This window comes from Sitophilus oryzae, unplaced genomic scaffold (assembly GCF_002938485.1).
Source record: "Sitophilus oryzae breed Bouriz unplaced genomic scaffold, Soryzae_2.0 scaffold_1620_pilon_pilon, whole genome shotgun sequence".
NCBI classification, from domain to species: Eukaryota; Metazoa; Arthropoda; class Insecta; order Coleoptera; family Curculionidae; genus Sitophilus; species Sitophilus oryzae.
In genome coordinates, this window is record NW_022146304.1 from 6,494,377 (window position 1) to 6,516,821 (window position 22,445).

The window sequence follows — 22,445 nt, forward strand, 5'->3', positions numbered from 1 at the left end:
AATGTATCTTCCTGAAATGTGTGTATATCTAACTTCCTGAAACTTGTATCGTTTCTCCCTCTCAGAATCTATTTGTAGACATCTTCCCTTCTCAAAATCCCTATCTGACCACTCCATAAATTTCGTTTTCTTCTCATTAAACCTACTTTTTACCGATATCAGCTCTTTCCGATCTCTTGCTAAGATAACTAAATCATCTGCAAAGGCTAAGCAATGGTGTCTTTTTGTATACAGAAGGCCCTCTCTGTTGATTCCCGCATCTTTTATAACTTTTTCTAATACTACACTAAACAGGACTGGAGATAGTGGAGGGGAATCTTAATCCGTAAAAAATATATTATTTAAATTTATTTTTTTAAGCGTAAAAATACTTTTTGACGTGCAAAAAATCGTTTTTTACGTGTTACAAATAGTTTTTTACACGTAAAAAATAGTTTCTTGCATGTAACAAATAATTTTTTGCGTGTAACAAATAGTTTTTACACGTAATAATTTTATTCACTTTCATAAAATTTGTATTAAAATATGAATATATTTGACAAACGCGTGGGCTGCTCACAAATACACGTCGCGTCACTACGTATTTCTAAGCCATAGTATAGACAGTCCTTACAAACAGCTAGTGTGTCACAGCCGTCTCGCTAGCTCTTGTGTCACGGCTTTGAATTTTTTTTCCCATCGCTCGTAAAGAAGCTTCACTCGAAAAATTATATAATATTTATCTGGTGCAAACGGAATTGTTACACAGACCTTGCTATTTCTTTTTATCGTATCAATTTTAGACCTTCTTTGAATGTGGTAGAGAATGATTCAGTAAAACCTGGACACTTAAAACGGACATATAAGGAAACTACATGTCGCACAGCGCTCAATGGAAGGAAATATGCTGGGAATAACCAAGAAAGACTGTAAAAGAATAGAGTGGATACGACAAAAGATCCAGGTAACAGATGTAATCCACAGAATTAAATGCCTCAAGTGGCAATGAGCAGTACACCTGGCTAGAAGGTCGGACAACAAATGGACCACAAAAATTACAGCATGATATACCCACGAGGAATTAAGAGACCTAGAAGAAGACCAAACTTGAGATGGGACCATGATATTATAGGAAATCAGCAGGGATAAGTTGGGTCCGCATAGTCAAAATAGACAACAATGGGCCCAATTACAAAGAGTATCTAAATATATGAGGGACGCTACACCATAATTGAAAATGGTTGAATAAGCTGAAATTGATGATGATGATGATATGAAAATTTTAATAAATAAAATAACCAACGATTAAAAATAGTGTCCCTACTATCTCCCCCTGTTAGCCTAAACGAAGTAAAAAAAACAAATTCAAATAGAAACAAAAACGTACTGGGAGACAAAACTTTCGAAGTTTCACAATCACCATAGTTCATGACTAAAATAAATTATCTCCCTCAGCATTTTCAAATTTTCTTCTGCACCGCTACGTGCTGACCTTCCATCAGTACGTGATTTTACGTTGCCATTTTTAATTTCCATAGTTGTTCGAGGAGTTGGAGTTCTCCAGGAAGAACGCTTTAATAATGGCAAACAATCCAGGCGTGCCCTATCCAGACCGCTAAACTACGAGCGGTACGCCTAATTGTCATTCTTGTCTTAGAGTTTCGAGTTTTTCCTTCCGCGCTCCGCAGTCCAGAAACTTGCCCGAGTCGAGCGGCGCTGACCACCGGTCCTACAAATTTCGGCGGTTTACGGATTATTCCGGAGTAATCCGGGTCATCCGTCTAATGTTGCGAGAATTAGTTAAGTATCTTAAGTATTCCTTAATTAAATGGATCGAGTTTTGTGGGTTGTGATTAACTATATCGAGTAGTTTAACAAACGCCTTGGTAACGAAATAGTTATTTTTTGTACAAAACGATAAAATGGTTTTTTGTACTCGCGATTTTATCGCTCGTGAATTAATTTCGGGAGACGATAATGCAATTTTATCGTCTTACATAAAACAATATTTTTCCATAGTCGAGTTACGTTTTAAAAAATATTCAGAAATTATTATTTCGAGGAATTTATTACGAGTAGAAAAAATATTGTACTGGGTTGGCGTTGGTTCCTATGTAATTTGACAAATAAATAAAGCTGTCTCTTTAGTTGTCAGTTTTGAGTCAATATTTTTTAATGTTCTTTCGTGTCGATTGTTGATGGAATTGGAGCCAGATATGGCTCAATACTAAATAAGTAAATTACCAACAGATATGCAGGCTGAGGCGACAAAGGCCATATCCAAACTACTTCCATTTAAATCCCGAATAACTTATGAAAAGGAATACAAAAATGTTCAAAAATGGCAGCAATTAAAAAACGTGCGAGAAGAAATAAAGTTTTTAACCTATCCTCGCTGTTAAAGTATCATTTAATCCACCCTTGCGGTTAAAGTACTATTTTATCTATACTATTTTTGATTGATATAAGGCAATTTTAACAGTTGCTATGGAAAAAAGTATTTTTTTTATCCCAGGAAAAAGTGTTTAAAAAAAATGTGTTAAATATGTTATTTATAGTTGGTTTATTAAATATTAAATTTAAAATCGAATAACTTACTCCCTTTAACTTTAAAAGTTATTTTTCAAGAAAGTTTTCCAGTAGTTTGACGCTCCCTGGAAAATGCAAGTCGAGTGTGAGGAGGTTGTTCATTTACTTTACCTGGCCTGTCATCACTGTTTATCATTGCATTAGTGTACTACTAATGGAATGCAGTGGTAAGAAGTGCATAGACTCTTTACTCCGTAATAGTTACGCAAGAGCACCGTGCTTTGTAAAAGGTTTTATGTACAGGGACATCATTTTAAGTGTCTCACTTGATTTATAATTTTCCTGTTTGGTATTTAAAGATAGTAGAAAGATTTCCTAATGTAATTTTTCGCGAGGATGCCGATTCTCTACACCAAAATTTTTTAAAACGTCAATTTTGACAGATACGACGCCATCTTGATTTTTTTTAAATGGAAACACCCACATATTTTAGCATGGTCCGGTAGACATATTTTAGCTAATTCCAAAAATATATAGTTTAGTATACTTTGCCCTTACCGTTTTCGATATACAGTGGATTTAAAAATGAATTGTTCCAGAATCATTTTAAGTGTCTCACCCAATTTAAAATTTTCCTCTTTTCTATTTTAAGATAGTAAAAAGATATTATAATGTAATTTTTCGCGAGGATGCCGATTTTCTACATTAAAATTTTTTACAACGTCAATTTTGACAGATACGACGCCATCTTGATTTTTTTTAAATGGAAACCCCCACATATTTTAGCATGGTCCGGTAGATATATTTTAGCTAATTTCAAAAATATATAGTTTAGTATACTTTGCTCTTACCGTTTTCGATATACAGTGGATTGTTAGAATGGGCATAATCAAGAGGGCTACTGACACCGTGTTGTTAAAATAAGGTAATTAAGGGCTTATTTTTGGTATTTATTATAATTTTGCTAATAGAAGATATCAAGATGCGGTTTTCGCTGACTTTTTACGCTTTTACTACTCTTTACTATCAGCTAAAATTACATATACTATCGTATTTAATTTTTTTGAAAAAACGCACTATGTTTGTTAAATTGTAAGGAAGCGCCCCTAGCGTCTACGTTCAAAACCTTATTATTATTATTTTTATGGTATAATATAGAGTAAGAAATGATCTTTTAAACGAGCCCTCGTTGATTGGATTCTGACCATTCAGTCCGGAGTTATTAACATTTAAATAAAGATAGACCTAACCTTCCCCCACCACTTTATTTTAGCAGATAGGGGAAAATGGCTTTAACAAAAAAAATCCAAAATTTACTGAAGATTATGAAGCTATTATTTATAGTACCCATTATCTAGGCAAAATTCGGTGAAAATTCTATTTTCTTATTTTCTATAGCAGTTGCGCCCCCTAGCGGCCGTTTTACAAACTTGAAAATAATACCAGCAATTTCTCATAGCCCCTTTAGTTATAAATATTTTTTTCCGTAGGCCCTACGGCTAATACTTTCCGAGATACAGCCGAGAGCTATTCATAGTGGGACCCCTAATACCAAATACTACATATAAAATGTATGAATTTAATCATAAAAAAATATATTTCTTTTCATGAAATAACTTTCATCAAATTATAATCAACATTATATACCGGGTTCGTCTCAAAAGTGGCTCACCCTCTATACCTTTTTTATTTCTTAGGGATAGGGCATAAATTAGGATTGATTAGCGTATTCAATTGTTTTTGGTCACTTCCTGTTTCAACGAAAATTACTACAACCTTTAATTTTTAAATGGCAACCCTGGTATTTTTTTGCTTTCTAAATATATTGACATATCATATGTCAACTTTTTACATTTTCGCTTAAAAAAAAATTGTAATTTAAATTTCAATCTGGATTGCCATGGCTGTGTTAAAAAACACCAGTTTTTAATCAAGGAGTATTGGAAAAAATAGATTTGATCGTCTAATATTTTTTGTGTCTTGTCTTGGCCGGTTAAAAGATGCCCAAATCGTTTTTTTTAATCATATCTAAATTTCTCAAATTGAACGAGGGTGGCTCACCATTATATTTAGAAAGGGCATTTTTTACGAATAATTTGATACACTTGGTATTTCGACTCAAATTCTCGTGATGAACCACATGTTACAATTTCAAATAAACCATATTCGAAAATGTCAAAAGTGGACATATGAAATGCCATTCTATTCAGAGTGTCATTTTCTATCGAATAAAGTAAAAAAATACCGAGGGTACCATTTAAAAATCAAAAGTTGTAGTCATTTCCGGTGAAACAGAAAGTGGCCGAAAACAATTAAATACATCAATCAATCCTAATTTATGTCATATACTAACAAACCAAATTTCGTTTTTTTTTTATTGAAAAAATAAAAAAGTTATAGAGGTGAGCCACTTTTGAGACGCACCCGGTATATAAACTGCTTTCGTTGAAACGCGTTTTTGGTTTTTGGGACTTTTGGAGTAAAATTTAACTATAACTTCATATTTTTTTATCTTTCTCTAAAACGGTATGGAAATTTGGAAAAATATAAACGGGATTAATCATTTCAACAACATTTTTTTTATTAACAATACATTTTTCTCAAAAAATTAATAATAAAAATGTTTTGCTTCTTATAAAACCAGGGACATACTGCATTTTCTCCAAAATTTATTGTATTCAAAGCAGGAAGGATTTTGCGCTATACGAAATTAAGCCTTCGATTTTAACTTCCTACTTCCAAACATAAAATTTTCGAGTAATAATAATGGGTCAATGTCACGCCAAGAACTGAAATTCGACTGTACGTGTCCTTGTGTGCCTGTGTCCGTGTCCTAGAGCGACGCCAACGGTTCGATACTGGGCCCGAGCGGCAGAATTTGGCAGGTCGCCAACACTGGAAGCCAGACTAAAAACCGCGCCAGAATGTTCGATTCCATAACCTACTTTCAAATAATGGTCGTACAGAGTGGACAAATAAATGTGGAGCGGTTGCGATTAAACGGCATATACATATTATAATGAAAATTGGTTATAAAAAGCTGATGATAATAGAAAATAGAGATGGGCAAAAATACTTCTACCTATGATATTTTCACAATGAGATGCAAGTACAGAGCGATCAAGAACGATTGAAATAGTTGACTGTTCTGATTATGCTCGTTGGGTAGGCAACAGATTTAAGAAATTAGATTATTCTTTCCATAGCAACTGTTAAAATTGCCTTATATCTATCAAAAATAGTAGATAAAATAGTACTTTAACCGCAAGGATATAAATGATACTTTAACAGCGAGGATAGATTAAAAACTTTATTTCTTCTCGCACGTTTTTTAATTGCTTCCATTTTTGAACATTTTTGTATTCCTTTTCATAAGTTATTCGGGATTTAAATGGAAGTAGTTTGGATATGGCGTTTGTCGCCTCAGCCTGAATACCTGTTGGTAATTTACTTATTTCGTTTTGAGCCATTTCTGGCTCCAATTCAATCAGCAATCGACACGAAAGAGAATTAAAAAAAATTGACTCAAAACTGACAACTAAAGAGACAGCTTTATGTATTTGTCAAATTACATAGAAACCAACGCCAACCCAGCACAATATTTTTTCTACTTGTAATAAATTTCTAAATATTTTTTAAAACGTAACTCCCTATGGAAAAAATATTGTTTTATACACGACGATAAAAAATTGCATTGTCGTCTCCCGAAATTAATTCATTCGCGATTTCATCGCTCGTGAATTAATCTTTTCCGGTCGACGATAAAATACCATTTTATCGTCTTGTATAAAAAATAACTATTATCAGCTACCGTATGATCGAGAAAAAACGGCGTCAACGATGGCTAAGAAATGAAGATCGCTGTCATTTTATATGTAAATTTATATGCGAAATGTCATTGATCATCATTTCCCAGCCAACTGGACACCGTTTTTTTTTTTCGATCATACGGTATTATCAGTAGCGTTAAAATAAACCAAAGTTACATACTTAATATGATTTAATTTTTTGACGATATTTAAATTCGTTTTCCATAATAATGAGAGACTAATCAAAACGAGATAATTAATTTAATTAAAAATAATTAATATGAATCCGAATTAAGTATCGAACAAGTGTATTAAAAAATATAGGATGTGTACATTCATTTTTCATTTTATTCTTTAGTCCTACGTGGAGCATAGGGCTTCAATAAATTTCTCCAATGTTCGGTTGTGTGAAATTGATTTAACTTCGTACTGGAAGGCCTATTTTCTTGGACTAATTCATAAATATCCATTGAATATTTTATGTCAATTCCTAGAAAATATACAGGGTGGTCCGAACTGTTTTCCGGAAACTTCTGCATTACATTCTGCAGATAAAAATAATTAAAAAACTTCGTATAAATGTATGTCCTAAAATGCTTAGTTTCGGAGATACAGGGTGTTTATTTTTCAGAAGTTTCATTTTTATTTCGATTTTTTCCAAATAATTTCTGAAGTAACATCAATATTTGGATGAAAAGTGGTGTCTGGGAGTTTTTTGACTTGAGAAGTTTGATTTTGATGTCAATATGACTCCTGTTTATAGAGGGCGCCACCTACATGTGTTTCAACTGTTTTGAAAAGTAATAACTTTGTGAAATAATATACATTTCCGTGAGTTTTACGTTAAAAACGGCTGGGTAAAAATCGCTACGGGCAACCGTTCTCAAGATATTTAGAATGGAAATAGTCAAGTAGATAATTATTTGACTATTTATTTTAATTTTATTTAGACTACGAAATTTTTATTTTTTTTTTAAATTAATCATAAATTTTTCTTCGAAAAAATGATGATAAAAAAAAGTTAGTTAACATGTTTAATTTATGTCAGTGATGACAGGTATTGATAATTTCGATTCCAAATATCTCGAGAACCATTACTCGTAGCCGATTTTTATTAAGATACCTTTTTTGCATAAAAAAACGTCGTAAATGTATATTTTTTACTCAGTAGTTTTATACAGTTACGAACGAAAAGTAATTACTCTTCAAACCAGTTAAAAATATGTTACATGTCTACAAATAAGAGTCATATTGAGATCAGAATCAAATTTCTCAAGTCAAAAAACCCCCAGACACCCATATTCATCCAAACATTGACGTTACTTCAGAAATCATTTGGAAAAAATCGAAATAAATATGAAAATTTTACACCTTGTATCTCCGAAACTAAGCATTTTAGGACATACATTTATACGAAGTTTTTTAATTATTTTTATCTGCAGAATATGCTGTCAAAGTTTCCGGAATACAGTTCGGACGATATTTCTGCATAGTAATGTTTCGATATACAAAAATTGGCGCCGGGAGGCACGTATAGCCGCCCATACTAAAATATTTTAATAAAAAGTTGGTAGGCAGTCCTTTTAGTTTCAATTATCTCAAAAACTGCGACTTTGACTGATTTTGATGTTATTACAAAGTTTGTTGCAAATATTATTCCTAATCTTAAATTGAAAACCGCGTTTCCCTATCTACTGTAATTTTGGAGTTAGGATTTTTTAAAATTTTTAACCCCCTCTCATACCCCCTTAGCAACCCCCCACCCCCACCAAAAACTAATGGCCAGATTCTCGGGTGCCACAGTATTTTTGTGCCAAATTTGGTTAAAATCGATTTAGTAGTTTTTAAGTTATCGTGTTACAGACAGACGGACAGACAGACAGACACCATGAAAATATTTTGTATTTAGATCATTTATGACCCAAATAACTCATTTTGAGTGAAATTAAAAAAAAATTGCCGATCTTAAAGCCGACCATACCATACGATAGGTAATAAATTTCAGAAAAGGAATGTACCTATGAAAAAGTGATACAGTAAATAAATCACAAAACAGCAAGTTGGTAAAAACAATTAAAATAAGCAACGTTTAATGAAAAACAACTGCAACCTACGTACAGTTTGCATGTAAAAAATGCATATTTTTCCAATATGCAGCGAACAACGCATCGCGTACCGCGATCATCAATCGACTCTCGAAATGACAGGGCCGGCTTGATTAGACTCGTTTATTGTGAGCGATTGGGACGCCACTCCGGACCAGGCATGGATTGGACGAGGCGCGAACAATAGCGGTCAAATTGGTCAGTCGGGTATGGCGTGCTTTCTAGATTAAAAACTATAATTGAAAAAAAAATAATAGAGCGCATTCCAATAATGATTGGGACCGGGTTTGTCAAAATTTGGTTTGGTTTTAGAGGAATGTAAATGAGTAACTTTATTTTTAATTATTTCATTAATTTATTCATTAATTCTATTATAACATATATCGTCTTACGGGTAAAGCTACAGACAATAGACAATAGACATTTTTAAAAATGGAACACCCTGTATATTATTTTCTTTTTAGATTCTACGATTGAAATAAAGGTAAACGTGATTAAGGTATATTACACTTAAACCTTAACCGTTCTTCAAATATATTATTTAATTTTGTAAAATTGTAGTAAAACATTTATGGCTTCATTTCTCCAAGGATATGAAAGGTTTTAATGCTAAATATTTACTGAAGTTCGTGTTGCAATAACAAAAATAATACTACCTTATACAGGGTATATAAAAATGAAAATAATTACTAGCTTTAATCGACGATGACTTGCTTAATTTAAATGGAACATCCTGTGTATTTCACTAGAATCAGATGCACAATTTAATTGTCTATCAAATTGTATCATACCATTTTTTAACTATCTTTTCAAGTTTTGGTAGAAAATGCTTTTTCTTATAATTTAGACCTCATTTATTATATTAATAATATTACTAACCATGGAATATTGACATTTTAGATGTTTTTACAACAAATGAACGAAATGTACAGGTGCTAAAAACGCTAAGTTTGCAAGACCATTTGTTTATAAAATAAAACTATTTAAATCTTTATAAAACAGTATACTAATAAATATACCACCATTATTTCCGCCCAAAAATTATGTAATTTCATACTTTTTTTCATTTTGTCGGTTTCGGTCTCCTTGATGAGATAACCGCAATTTTATTAATTTGTCTTGATCAAAGTCAATTTAATATCATTAACTTGCGAAAGTTTTAAATAAGTACCTACTTTTAAATAAGTACCCACTCATTGATTTCTCATAAAAATATAAGAACAAAAGTTTCTATAAACATGGTGATGGAAATGCATAGTTTTAGAATTTACAATTTCAGGAAAGAAGTGTACCTATATGCAGAAGTGATATATGATAAATAAATCACAAACCAAACCAATTTGGTAAAAACAATTAAAATATGCAACGGATCAATTATTATTAATCAAACAGTCAATTAATGTAGTTTGAATACTGGGATCGTATTATTGGTCCTCTTTAACAAATATTTAAACAGTTTTTTTTTAATAAAATAAACTAGTTATATCGACAATATTAGTATCTGTACTCTTGGTCTTGTTAAATCTTTAAAAATAATCTAAAATGTCAATATTCCATGGGTATATTAATAAATGAGGTCTAAATTATAAGAAAATGCATTTTCTACGAAAACTTGAAGAGATACGTAAAAAATAGCCTAATACAATTTGATAGACAATTAAATTGTGCATCTGATTCTCGTAAAATTTACAAGGTGTTTCTTTTAAATTAAACAAGATATTGCCGTTGTTTTATTTTATATTATATTTAAATGGGTTGTAAATCCATTGGGGCTGGTTCTGGTGTTTTATTTAGTTTAAGAAAATAAGAAGAGTAATATTTAGGTAAATTAAAAGTTAATTGAGATACTAACAAAGGAATTATTGCGGATGTTCGCCTACCTTATTTCCAAGTCAGCTCCTTGCACGTTCTTGCACTTTTTCGTGGATAAAAAGTCTATTTAATTTCTTCGGATATCGCGATACAGAAAATGACCAGTTGAGTCTGCGGCGGACTATATCGAAGTCACACTCGGAGTCGTAGTTTCCTGCCCGAGGCGCAATGGCGTAGCGGGCGAACATTTCTTATGAACAAAAAAATTATGCGCGAAATTAAATTTATAAAATGAATAGTAATAAAATACCGAACAGCCGTTTAAAGCTAGTAATTACTTAAAATAAATTTTTAGACACTCTGTATTAGGTAGTATAAGTTTTATTATTGCAACACATAATTTAGTAAATAGAAAAACTTCAGTACAATATTTGGTTTTAAAAACTTGAATACGCCTAGAGAAATAAAGCATTAAAACTGTTACTATATTTTGACAAAAACGTAAATATTTCAAAAACGGTAAGATTAAAATGCGGTAAACCTTAATCAATTTTACATTTATTTTAATCGTACAAATTAAAAATGTAATAATACACAAGGTGTTCCATTTAAAAAATACAACTTTGATATTTTTTATTTATTTTGGACATTCTGTATGTAAATATTTTTAAATTATAGCTCTAATAGTCTTTCAACGAACCCAAAACTTACAATTTGTAAAAATCTAATGGTTTAGCTACAGTACTCCGTGTCGTACCTATATGGTGAATAACCCTGTCATGAACTCTCTCTAAAAATTAAAATATTTCAATAAAAAAAACGCGAATTTACTATTATTTAATTTACTAAAACAACGACGAACGGAAAAATTTCAGACTTTAACTCGCCTGAATAAATTCTCTGCCTTATCGAAACCCAACAGAAACAGAAGTTTAAACCGGCAGGGCGCGCGTGTTTTACAATCGTCGATTTATTTCTTTTTTCCGTCGATAGAAAATCCGTCTGTCGCTACTGGCGCCCGTTGCTGCTTGTTATTTAATCGATTCTGCTCGAACAGGATGATATTCTCGCCGACGGAGCTTGTCATCCGTCCGATAGGACCAGCTGATTTATTGTTTTCGATGGGTGGGGGATGTTTTTCCATTGCTAAAGGGTTGTTATTTCGATATTTCGTTTTGTTGTAGAAAAGTACCGGAACATTTGCAGAAATGTTTGTTTTGTTTTGAGTGGATTTCCTTCTTCTTTCATAGGTCACCTTCACAGGTTGACGATCCAACCGGCTACGATGGTGCGCGAAACTGCACCTGAAAAAATTGATACATGTTCTTCTGAACCAAAAACGTGGATCTTTAAGTCGCAAGTTCTGCGTTCTGCCTTCTCCCCACAGATCTCCTGCTCCCTCAAATTTACCAATAATGACAAGTCTGAGCATCGTTCATCCCTCATGATATGACCGATATACTTTAATCTACCGTTCTTTAACCCTTGATAGAAGCTCGCTGATCTCTGCCTATCTTCCTGAGAACCTCCGCATTCGTGACTATCTACCCACGATACACGCAGCATATGACAATAACTTTTTTTATCTTTTTGTCTGATTGAGTGTCCAACTCTCGGAACCGAAGATTGATAAATACTGGAAAGATGTAGCAACGCAGTATACGTATGCGCAGTTCGAGGCTTAGAATCTCGTTTGAAAAAAAGGGTTTTCAAGTCTCTATTTTCTCAAAGGTCTCATGCATCGTTAACGTCTGGGGGTCTCCCGTGAGAGATTACTAGAGACTCCACAGCGGCCTCGTAACCTATGTAGCTAAAAATTAAAAAAAGGCCGAAAGAAAACAAGGTTGAGACCAAGATATCCATCCAGCTAGAGTAACTCTGGCCATGAGGTACTATAAATAGTCGCACTCGCAAGATGTGAGCCCCTTAGGGGACGCTCGACTGTCGACATACCATGCATAGTTCCAAAAAATCACAAAATAAACCAGTGTAAATGCAAAATTAACATACTAAAATATTTTCAGAATGTAGCCAGAAATTCAAAACAGAAATATTCAAAACTGTTTTCTCTGTAAAAAGTTATTGAGGTCTGAATAACCAACAACAGACGCTTAAAATTTAAAATATTTAAATTAATACCTCACTTGTATGGTGTAGAAAATGGTAAAAATATATTCCTATTCTAAAAGAAACAAGGGCAATTTTGAGTATACTACTCAAATGAATAGAAGAACCAGCTCTAGTGAGTGCACTAGCATAAAGGCTAATTTATCCAGTAACTGACTATAAAAGCACAGAATATCTAGCTTGCGTAGCTAGATATTCTGTGATAAAAGTAATGCACGTTGTTTAAAAACCAGGAATTGCATCGTTAAACACTGATTTCATACTGTTCATTGACAAGTCTGTTACAAACCCTACTTGATCATAATACTTGTCCACAGCAGTGATTCCCAAAATTCCTTACAATGGATTCTTTACAATTATTCCTTACAATTATTCTAACTAAAATCCTGTTGAAAATTTACTTAATTCATTGCCAGCTTAGAATGTAGAAAGTACTAAAAACAAAACCAGTTAAATGAGGAGATCCATACTTGGGAGAAGAGCCAAAAAAAACTCGGTTAAGAAAGTAAAAAAAATAAGCTAGGTATCATACTATAACAACTTATAAGCTTCAATATCAACTTGTAAAACTTTTTTCTTTACTAGATTTTACTAAATACGTTGTATATATATATATATATATATATATATATATATATATATATATATATATATATATATATATATATATATATATATATATATATATATATATACATATATATAAATGTTTAAAAAAAAAATATCTTTTAATTCTCTTTTTTGTAATTTTTGTAAATTTGGATCTATATGTACCATCTTATTTTGACTAAATAAAATGCAAATATCGACTGTGCAAAAGAAATTAATTTCAATATTTTATGTGTCTGGAATTATCCAACAGATAAGTACACATCTGGTGGACAATAGAGAAAAGATAGTGACGTTTTCTGCATACTAGCCGCCTAAACAAGCTTTGAGCGTCGCGAGCAAAGTGGCGGTCGAATGTTGGCGGATCCATTAGCGCCTGCCAACGGCCGATAACCGGATTAGCGTGGATTGGCGGCATACGGACTCGAGGGGCTAGTAACTCGGTATTGATCAGTGGTCGTGCCAGTCTCTTTATTCAATCGTGGTGAAGATACTTCTTTTTAATTTTGATAGAGTATTTTTAAAGCCTTCGTTATTCGAGATTCCAGATTCTATTAGGCTTGGATAATTTCTTCATTGAGGGAGGTTTCATATAGAGAGCAGTGGTGGTTCCTGAATAAGTTGACATGTGCACGTGTACCTCCAAATTTGATGCCTCTTCTTGTAAAAAGAAGTTAATGCCAAGCTATTGGAAGAGGTGGACCCATTGCATGGGCCTCCTCAATCATCTAACCTTTCCATTTTAGATTTTTTATGCGGTATGGTTAAGAAGGTTTACAAAAGAACTTATAAATTAAAAGAGGCAATCGAAGAGACGGTACGAGGGAAGTATAATAAAGTCGACCGGTCGTTCTGTGAGAAAAGCAGTTTTAAAAAGATGCATTTATGTACTCCAAACAATGGCGGATTTTTTGAACATTTTCTAAAATAACTTAAAATGTCTGTAGTAATACCGTACGATCGAAAAAAAAAACGTGTCCAGTTGGCTTGGAAATGAAAATCAATGACATTCCCCATATAATTTTACGTATAAAATGACAGCGATCTTTTTTTCATAACCATCGCTTGAATATAATAAATAATGAAATATTCTGTCTTTTTATAAGTTATAAATACCATACCAACTAAGTGAAATTAGTCAAGAAAGATATGAATTGGCCTATAAACCAGTATTTTTTCGAAAAAAAACATATAGCTTATATCGCTGAAAAGCTTAAAAATGGCGCTTTTTATGAAGCCATGGCCAACTATGGTTTCCATTTAAAAAAAACGTATGTTTCTGTCATATGTCAAAAATGACAGGCTTTAGAAAAAAAACGAAGCACACAATCTCATTAAGTATGTGATTATCTACAACTTTTATCTGAAAACTTTTTGTCTAAAACAGATTATAATGGAATAAGGGACAATTTTTAAAATAGCCGAAATTTGTTTTTTTTTTCGAAATGTCTAGTAAGCCATGAACTTTTTCAAAAATCTGTAACGCGCATATTTATGACCCCACAAAACTGCAATTCTTTCCCCATTTAACCGACTCTCTAACTCCAGTAGTTTCCGAGATACCCATAGAGAACATCAAAGAAAACTCACCCTGTATACAAAAGATTTAAAACACTATCCATTTTTTATCATTTAAAACGGTTTATTAAGTCAGAATTAATAAGATAATTAACAAATAATTTAGTCTTATAATTAAAAATAACTCTTCTTTTTTTATTAAAAAAAACGGCTTTTCGGATAAAAATGTCGATATAATGCGGCGCCCAGCTATTTTATTTTTAATCCTGGCAACCCTAAGCAGGGGATTTATTATGAGTATTTAGAGATATTAAGCCACCCCATAATCACTGCTAAACAAAAAAAAATAATTACATCATTTTTTGCGTTGGGATTTTGTTTTCTTTGTTTAATAACATCACATAGCGCTCCTCTCTGGTAATTTAGATTATCGAAATTATATTTTAACACTATCGAAACTTACTTCGATTACCAAAATAAAATTTCGACTTTGTCAAAATTAATTTTTGTGAAAGCGTTTCGAAATTGGCAGTTTTTAATATTTATTTGAGATTCGAAATGACATTCTTTTAGGCACTAGTATCTAAAAGTGACACTTGTTTAGGCACTAGTACCTAAAGGTAAAAAAAGAAACGTTAGAAACAATGAAAATATTTATTTATTATAAACCTTAAACAGAGTTGACGGCTTTAAGGTAGTGGATAACTTCAGGAAATAGGCTAGCAATACCTTTTCTGTGAAATTCTTAACATGTTTTTCTTTGACCCAGGTTTCAAAGTTGTTGTAGGTGGCCTCGTATAAGTTTTTCGACTTCTCGGGCACTAACGTGAATAGCGCAGTTTCAGCAGCTTGTTGACTATCCAAAGACTTGTCATTATCACTCATTTTCTCACAAAACTTTGTAGGAAATACGGCGACGTTTGAACCTTGACAGAACTTTGTCATTAAACAATGCATGCCTTAGAAACCGATTACCAGAACATTTTAAAAAATGTTTAAAAATAAATAATAATAATAGCATGAAAATCTCAAATTATCTGCTTTCACAAAAAATCTTGTATGAAATTCGTTGCGAAAAGAGTGTTTTAAGCACTCACACACATTGTACAATTTTGCGTCCCGTGCTTAAAACACATTCATTTCGCAACTTGTTACATAAATAGTTATTTTACTATCGAAAATGAAATTCGACACTGTCTATCACAGATTTTTCGATAATTTATCGAAATTAAATTCAGAGTTGGGCGTCGACGCATCGACTTCTATTGTTGACTTCGACGTGGTAGTTGACTTCGACACGTCGACAATATCAAGAATGTCACAGAGGCACGTTTGAGGTTATGTTTGTCATTAGAAGAGTATGATTGCGGCTATCCTGTGTTATATTATAGTCTCCTTTTGTTCATTTAATTACGGTACGTTAGGCTTTAGATCTATAACTATAAGTTATTACAAATGTTGAAATGTAACTGCAGTTATAACTACTTAATCTCTTACAATTTGCCTTCTTGTTAAAATAACAACTAATATTTTTCAGGTATATCTTCAACGCTTTTTAAAAAAAAGGTAAAGAAGGTATTATTAGGTACTTCTCATGGTACTTGACTTGAGTGATTATTCGCTGGGGATACACACACTTTATTTTTTATTAACTGGGAATACACACACTTTTTCGAAATAGACTGCCATTTGAACATTCTACTAATATTTTTCACTTCAAAGTGAGAATACTGAAAAAAATCTTGATTCTGATATTTCTTATTCTGATTCAGCATTCAAGTTACTTAAGCCCCATACTCACACTTCGCTCCTTCCTCGCCTTACTTCCTCGCGTTACTTCCTCGCGTTCCTTCGTCCCTTCGCTTCCTTCCTTCGTCCATTCGATGCTTGGAAATTAGTCAATTATGCAACAACACACCACAAAATATTTTTAATATAACAGCTACATGTTTAATACGAAATATCTAGTAACCTCTAAAATTTTTAAAAAATCCGAAAGGCGCATAATTTTTATTTTATAAAACTGCAATTCTTTGTCGTGTCAAAAATAAAAATTGAATTTTAATATATATTTTTTTTTAAATAAATCCGAATATTTCAGTATCATGTACAAGGTATATCAGTCTGAATGTACAAGGCGAGTCAACAATAAAGTTTATTATCTAATATATATCGAAACCATGAAATATGACATACTAATTAAACGTTAATGATGTCAATCCCCACTTCTTCAGATATTTTTGTAAAGGCATCATGCACACTATTTCTATTTTTTTATTTTTGTCGCTACGATTACATAAATATGGACATGCATTTTTTCACAAATATGAAGACAATATTGTTTTTTTCTTCCATTTTTTAAACTATTGTGTGTGAATTATTTTTATATCGACTGGCGATTGCTAGATGTACAGGATGTCCCATTTTTGCATATTTTATGGGGTTTCTGGTTTATGAGTAGTGATATAAAGATGCTGTTTTCACATCATTGGTCTACTTATTATGAAACTAAATATGCTACACACATTTATCCTAGCCTTCTTACTTCAAAGTTATTTCTTATTTCTTTCTTTTACTTTTTTATTTTTTAATTAGTAGAAATTTTTACTTTTCGATAACCTTTGTATCTTGATTATCTTATAACTTATCGAAAAGGTGGAAAGGGTCAGTGATGGGCAGTGGGTAAGTACCCAATTTGTAGATAAATAAAATCTGGGTATATATGTATATACCTGTAGATTTAGATGAACATCGTAATTTTAATAAAAGGAGTTTCCGACGACCGCATAGTAAATACCCGGTATAATACCGGGAATAAAAATATACCAATATATAATATCTACAATATATATAAGAAATATTGTAGATATACCCGTATTTCTGATATTACTGGTATTATACCGGGTATTTACTATGCGGTCGTTGGAAATACCTTTTTTAAAATTAGGCTGTTCATCTAAATGTACAGATTGATGAGATTTTGTTTTGTTCTACCTATTGAGTACTTACCCACCGCCCGTGTCTCGTTTTTCAGGTAGAATGGCAGTGACGAAAGTGGTTCTTCGTTGGGAGCTGTCTATTTCGAAAAATGACTCAAACTTATGTTCTTTTTTTTTAAACAGGACACTCTATATATTATTTTTCATTTTATTTGCCTTGTTATGAACTTTCGAAAATTATAATAAACTCTATATTTATTTATTTAGATACTGCTAAACTGCTAAACGGCTCTTATTTTATTTAACTTAATTTTACCAGATAATTTTGCTTTGCATGGTGATATTTTGATAAACTACACGGAAACTGACCTTGTGCTGCTTTTAAATAACATGCCAATAACCAACATTTTACGTCGAATAAATTAGTTGATTGTTTTGATTACCTAATTTAAACCGGCCGACTATGTAATAAAGTTAAATAATGCATTTTACCCCATTTATGAAAATAAGTATTTTAGAAAGCTCGTAACAAGGAAAATAAAATAATATACAAAATATCGTATTTAAAAAAACATATAAGTTTTAGTCAATTTAAAAAAAGACAGATTCCAACGAAGAAATAGTTACGTCACTGCATTCTACGTGAAAAACTGTACGAGAGACCGTTTTCACCTTTTCGATAAGTTATGATACAAAGGGGATCGAAAAATGCCATAATTTCAGATTCGCCCTGTATTTTAGGAAGTAAGAGAGCTAGGACATATCTGTATGTAGCATCTTTAGTTTCATAAAAAAGTAACAGCGTAATGTGAAAACCGCATCTTTGTATCTCGACTCATAAACGAGAAACCCTGCAAAACACACGAAAATGGGACACCCTTTGCAGACGTACTGCCAAATCAAGAAATCAACTACGAATGAAATCCAAGATCGATTTATATATTTTAATATTTTTTTGTGTTCGTGATAATTCCTTTGCTACTTCGTCCAAAAACCGACAGTACGGGGAAGGAGCGTTTCGAGGAAGTAAACGGACGAACGAGCGTTTTGACGAAGGAACGAAGGAGCACACAGTCGCATAAAATCGACATTTCCCATAGTAAATATAAGATTTTTGGAAGAAGGGACGCGACGAAGGAAGGAAGTGAAGTAGCGGAGTGTGAGTAATGGGGCTTTAGCGACGTAGAGGATTAAAAATAATTTTATTATCTCTAATGCTTAGCTGAGAATGTTTACTCTATGCTACCGAATTATTAGTTATCGACATTGTCGACGTCGACGTCACTTAGTAGACGTCGATATCATAATTGAGACGTCAATAATTAAATTGTGTCGGTGCGACATTCTCGACATCGCCCTATTCTGAATTTTTTTACACTATCGAAATTTGATTCTGCTACCAAAATTGTCGACAATATAAAGTTAACTTTGACACTATCGAAATTTTTGTTAAATTATTATAAACTATCTAATTGAATTTACAATACGGAAATGAAATTTCATCTAATTCAAATAATGTTATAAGTAATTAATTTTATTCCTTACTGAATATTAATATAAGTTTATATCGTCTTGCTTACGCTAACCATAAATCGTCTTGCTGACGCTAGTCATAACTGCCTTGGGATACTATTACTAGAATTAAGATGTCATAATTTCCTCTACCTTTTATAGATAACAATAATGAAACTCAATAGAGATTTTGAGTAATAATATTAAATGAAAATGGACACTGATCTAACTACTCTATTAATTTATTTACATCATTAATGTCACACATAATAAATTTACAGGAGAACAGTTTCATCGATATCCCCTGCGACATTTTTTTTCTGTTCCAACCAATAAAGGTATTTTTTGTATTCCTTTTGGTAAATTGGATTGACTTTTAGGTGGAAGTAACGCTTGTGCTTCTTCGGTTTCTTTTAATATTTCCTCCATTTTAATGGAAACGTACTCGAACGTGTGCCGAATGCGTGCGAAATTCGTTTTTTATCAGAAAACTGAACTCGATTGACAACAACTGTCAATTTATAAAAAAGTCATTTAATACAATAGTACCTGGCCACAAACAAAGTTCCTACCAGCAGCGTTAATACAAATATATCGGAAGATTAATAAGTGCATTAACATTTGTGTCGTTTCAAAATGGCACAATATACCGTGTGGTGCATCGGAACGAGGGACATAGAAAATCGCATGTAAATTTTGAAAAGGTCAAATAATATTATCTCCCCAGATGATTTTATGCAAAAATTGTATTAGACTTTTTTGAAGAGGCGTTAAAGTTGTACTGTCATCTAGAATTTCGTTTTACTTAGAATATGCATCTAAAAGGTATTTGCAAAAATCTACCTTCAAATTACTAAAAATGTATAATACGGCCCAGAGAAAGTTTCAATATCAGCAAAAATATGATTTTATCATTGTCAAATTTGATGTCACATTTTTTTTTGTTTACAAGAATTTCTGTGGTTTGAAAAAGGTGGTTAATTTTTTTTCTGAATTGGAATGATCATCTACAAAAGAATTAGTTGAACTCAGAATACTATTCGCGGTGTATGACTTGTTTGCTGTTCATTACTCGATCACTCAACACAGGGAATTTATTATATATATAAACTATACTAATTAATTAAATGATACAATTATTTAAATTATTAAAGTGAATACAAGAGGCATCCAACTTTTCGTCTCCAAGAGAAATGCAAGTTGTAGGAGTCGGAATAAGTAAATTTCTTGTACAGGCAATGCTGGTAGCTTTTGCTTCTACGTGAACTGCTTTTAATTTCTTATTTAGCGTATCTCTCTGTCCCATGATTCTTTTTGCTATTTCGGTTTTCTGTTCAATTGAATTTTCAATATAACCTTTAACAACCGAGCTTGATCGCCAACCTCCATGTCGCTTTAAAACTGTTATGTCCGCTCCTGAATCTGCCAGCATTGTTACAGTGCTGCGCCGGCAACAATGACCAGCGTATTCAATGGCGTTGGAGAGTCCAAGAAATTCCGCTATCTTTTTGGCATACCTCCAATTGTATTGATTCCAACTGGCAGGGTACAGCATTGATTTTTTCGATACGTCAAGAAAAATCGCTGATGTGTCACATTGAGTGGTCGAAGTTTACATGTAAGAAATTGATACCATCTATTGATCCCTCAGTAATCGTAAACACTCTTGGAAAATGAGTTTTTGTATTAGGAATCACACTAATAAATGACTGACAATCTTTAATGGCATTTACGGCTAAAAACGTGATTTCTTCCCTCCTACATGCTCCAAACACTCCAACGATTAAGACAACTTTAGCTAACAGGAATTCTTTGTCATCGGCTTCTTTCATAAAGCGTTCTATTTCCAGTTTTGTAAATACTTTTGATGTAATCGCCTGATATCCGGAAGCTTTGCTTTTTAAAAATGCAATAAGGTGTGTGAATTTGCTAATATATACGTTTCTGTTCAGGTAAATCATAGTGCGGAGCATCGAATATTTACTCCACAGAGTTGACGGTTTTAAGGTAGTGGATAACTTCAGGAAATATGCTAGCAATACCTTTTCTGTGAAAATCTCAACATGTCTTTCTTTGACCCATGTTTCAAAGTTTTGTAGGTGGTCTCGTATAAGTTTTTCAACTTCTCGGGCACTAACGTGGATAGCGCAGTTTCAGCGGCTTATCCTATATCCCGTTATTTCCGATGCACCACACGGTATACTAAATTCAGTAAAAAATCGAAATTATCTGTGTACCACGGGAATTATAAAGTGTTAATAACCTCGAGCAATTATTGCCCGACAGAAACTTTACCCTCGGCAATTAACATCCTTATAATTCCGTTGATATAAATAAATAGCCTACATTCCCTCCCTTATTCGATTTATTTATTTAATATTTAAATTGTATACAAACATCGATCTCTCTATACGCAAACAACAGAAAATGAATTATTTTGCACCAATTCCCCAAGCATTATTGACGTTTTAATCTCATACAGGTAGCGTTTTCATAGTAAAAAAATATCCTCCGAGGCTGTCAGAAACGAGAATGCCATATTCGCGCTCTAGAAAAACGGATGTGAAGAGCAGTGAGAGGGGGAGGGGGTCGATTTGGAAACCCACTTAAAGGATTTCGAATGATTGATGATGATGGCGAGAGGAACAAGGCAAAAACGTCGGGCATACACGGAATAGGACTTTGAAGAACAGCAGCTGTCGATTTCAATATCCTGTATCAATTTTTTTTGTCAGCCGTTATAGTATAATAGAAGTGTAAAATGGGAGTGTGAACTAAAGTTGGTTATAATTGAAATTTTTACATGAATTACATTGGACATTAAGCTGTCAAGCATTTCCTGTTTTAACAACTGTAGTGTTTGAATATTAGTTAATTTTTATACAAGACGATAAAATAGTATTTTATCGTCTGATTTATTATTCTCCATAACGAGTTACGTTTTAAAAAATATTCAGAAATTATTTCAAGGAATTTATTACGAGTAGCAAAAATATTGTGCTGGGTTGACGTTGGTGTCTATGTAATTTGACAAATAAATAAAGCTGTCTCTTTAGTTGTCAGTTTTGAGTCAATATTTTTTAATTCTCTTTCGTGTCGATTGCTGATTGAATTGGAGCCAGAAATAGCTCAAAAATAAATAAGTAAATTACCAACAGATATTCAGGCTGAGGCGACAAACGCCATATCCAAACTACTTCCATTTAAATCCCGAATAACTTAGGAAAAGGAATACAAAAATTTTCAAAAATGGAAGCAGTTAAAAAACGTGCGAGAAGAAATAAAGTTTTAAACCTATCCTCGCTGTTAAAGTATCATTTAATCTACCCTTGCGGTTAAAGTACTATTTTATCTACTATTTTTCATAGATATAAGGCAATTTTAACAGTTGCTATGGAAAAAAAGTATAAATTTGTGCCAACTTTTTAGTGTGAGTTGTTTGAGTTCTCGATAATATTGGTATACGATATATTTGTTATTAATGAAGCGAGAAGGATGTGGTTTGC

General features: G+C 32.5%; 1 protein-coding gene across 6 annotated transcripts in view; it reads left to right on the forward strand.

The window, feature by feature from the left end:
• The window catches only part of LOC115880220 (complexin), a 983,791-nt gene that overhangs the window by 707,580 nt on the left and 253,766 nt on the right, over window positions 1–22,445 (forward strand). The window lies entirely within an intron of this gene.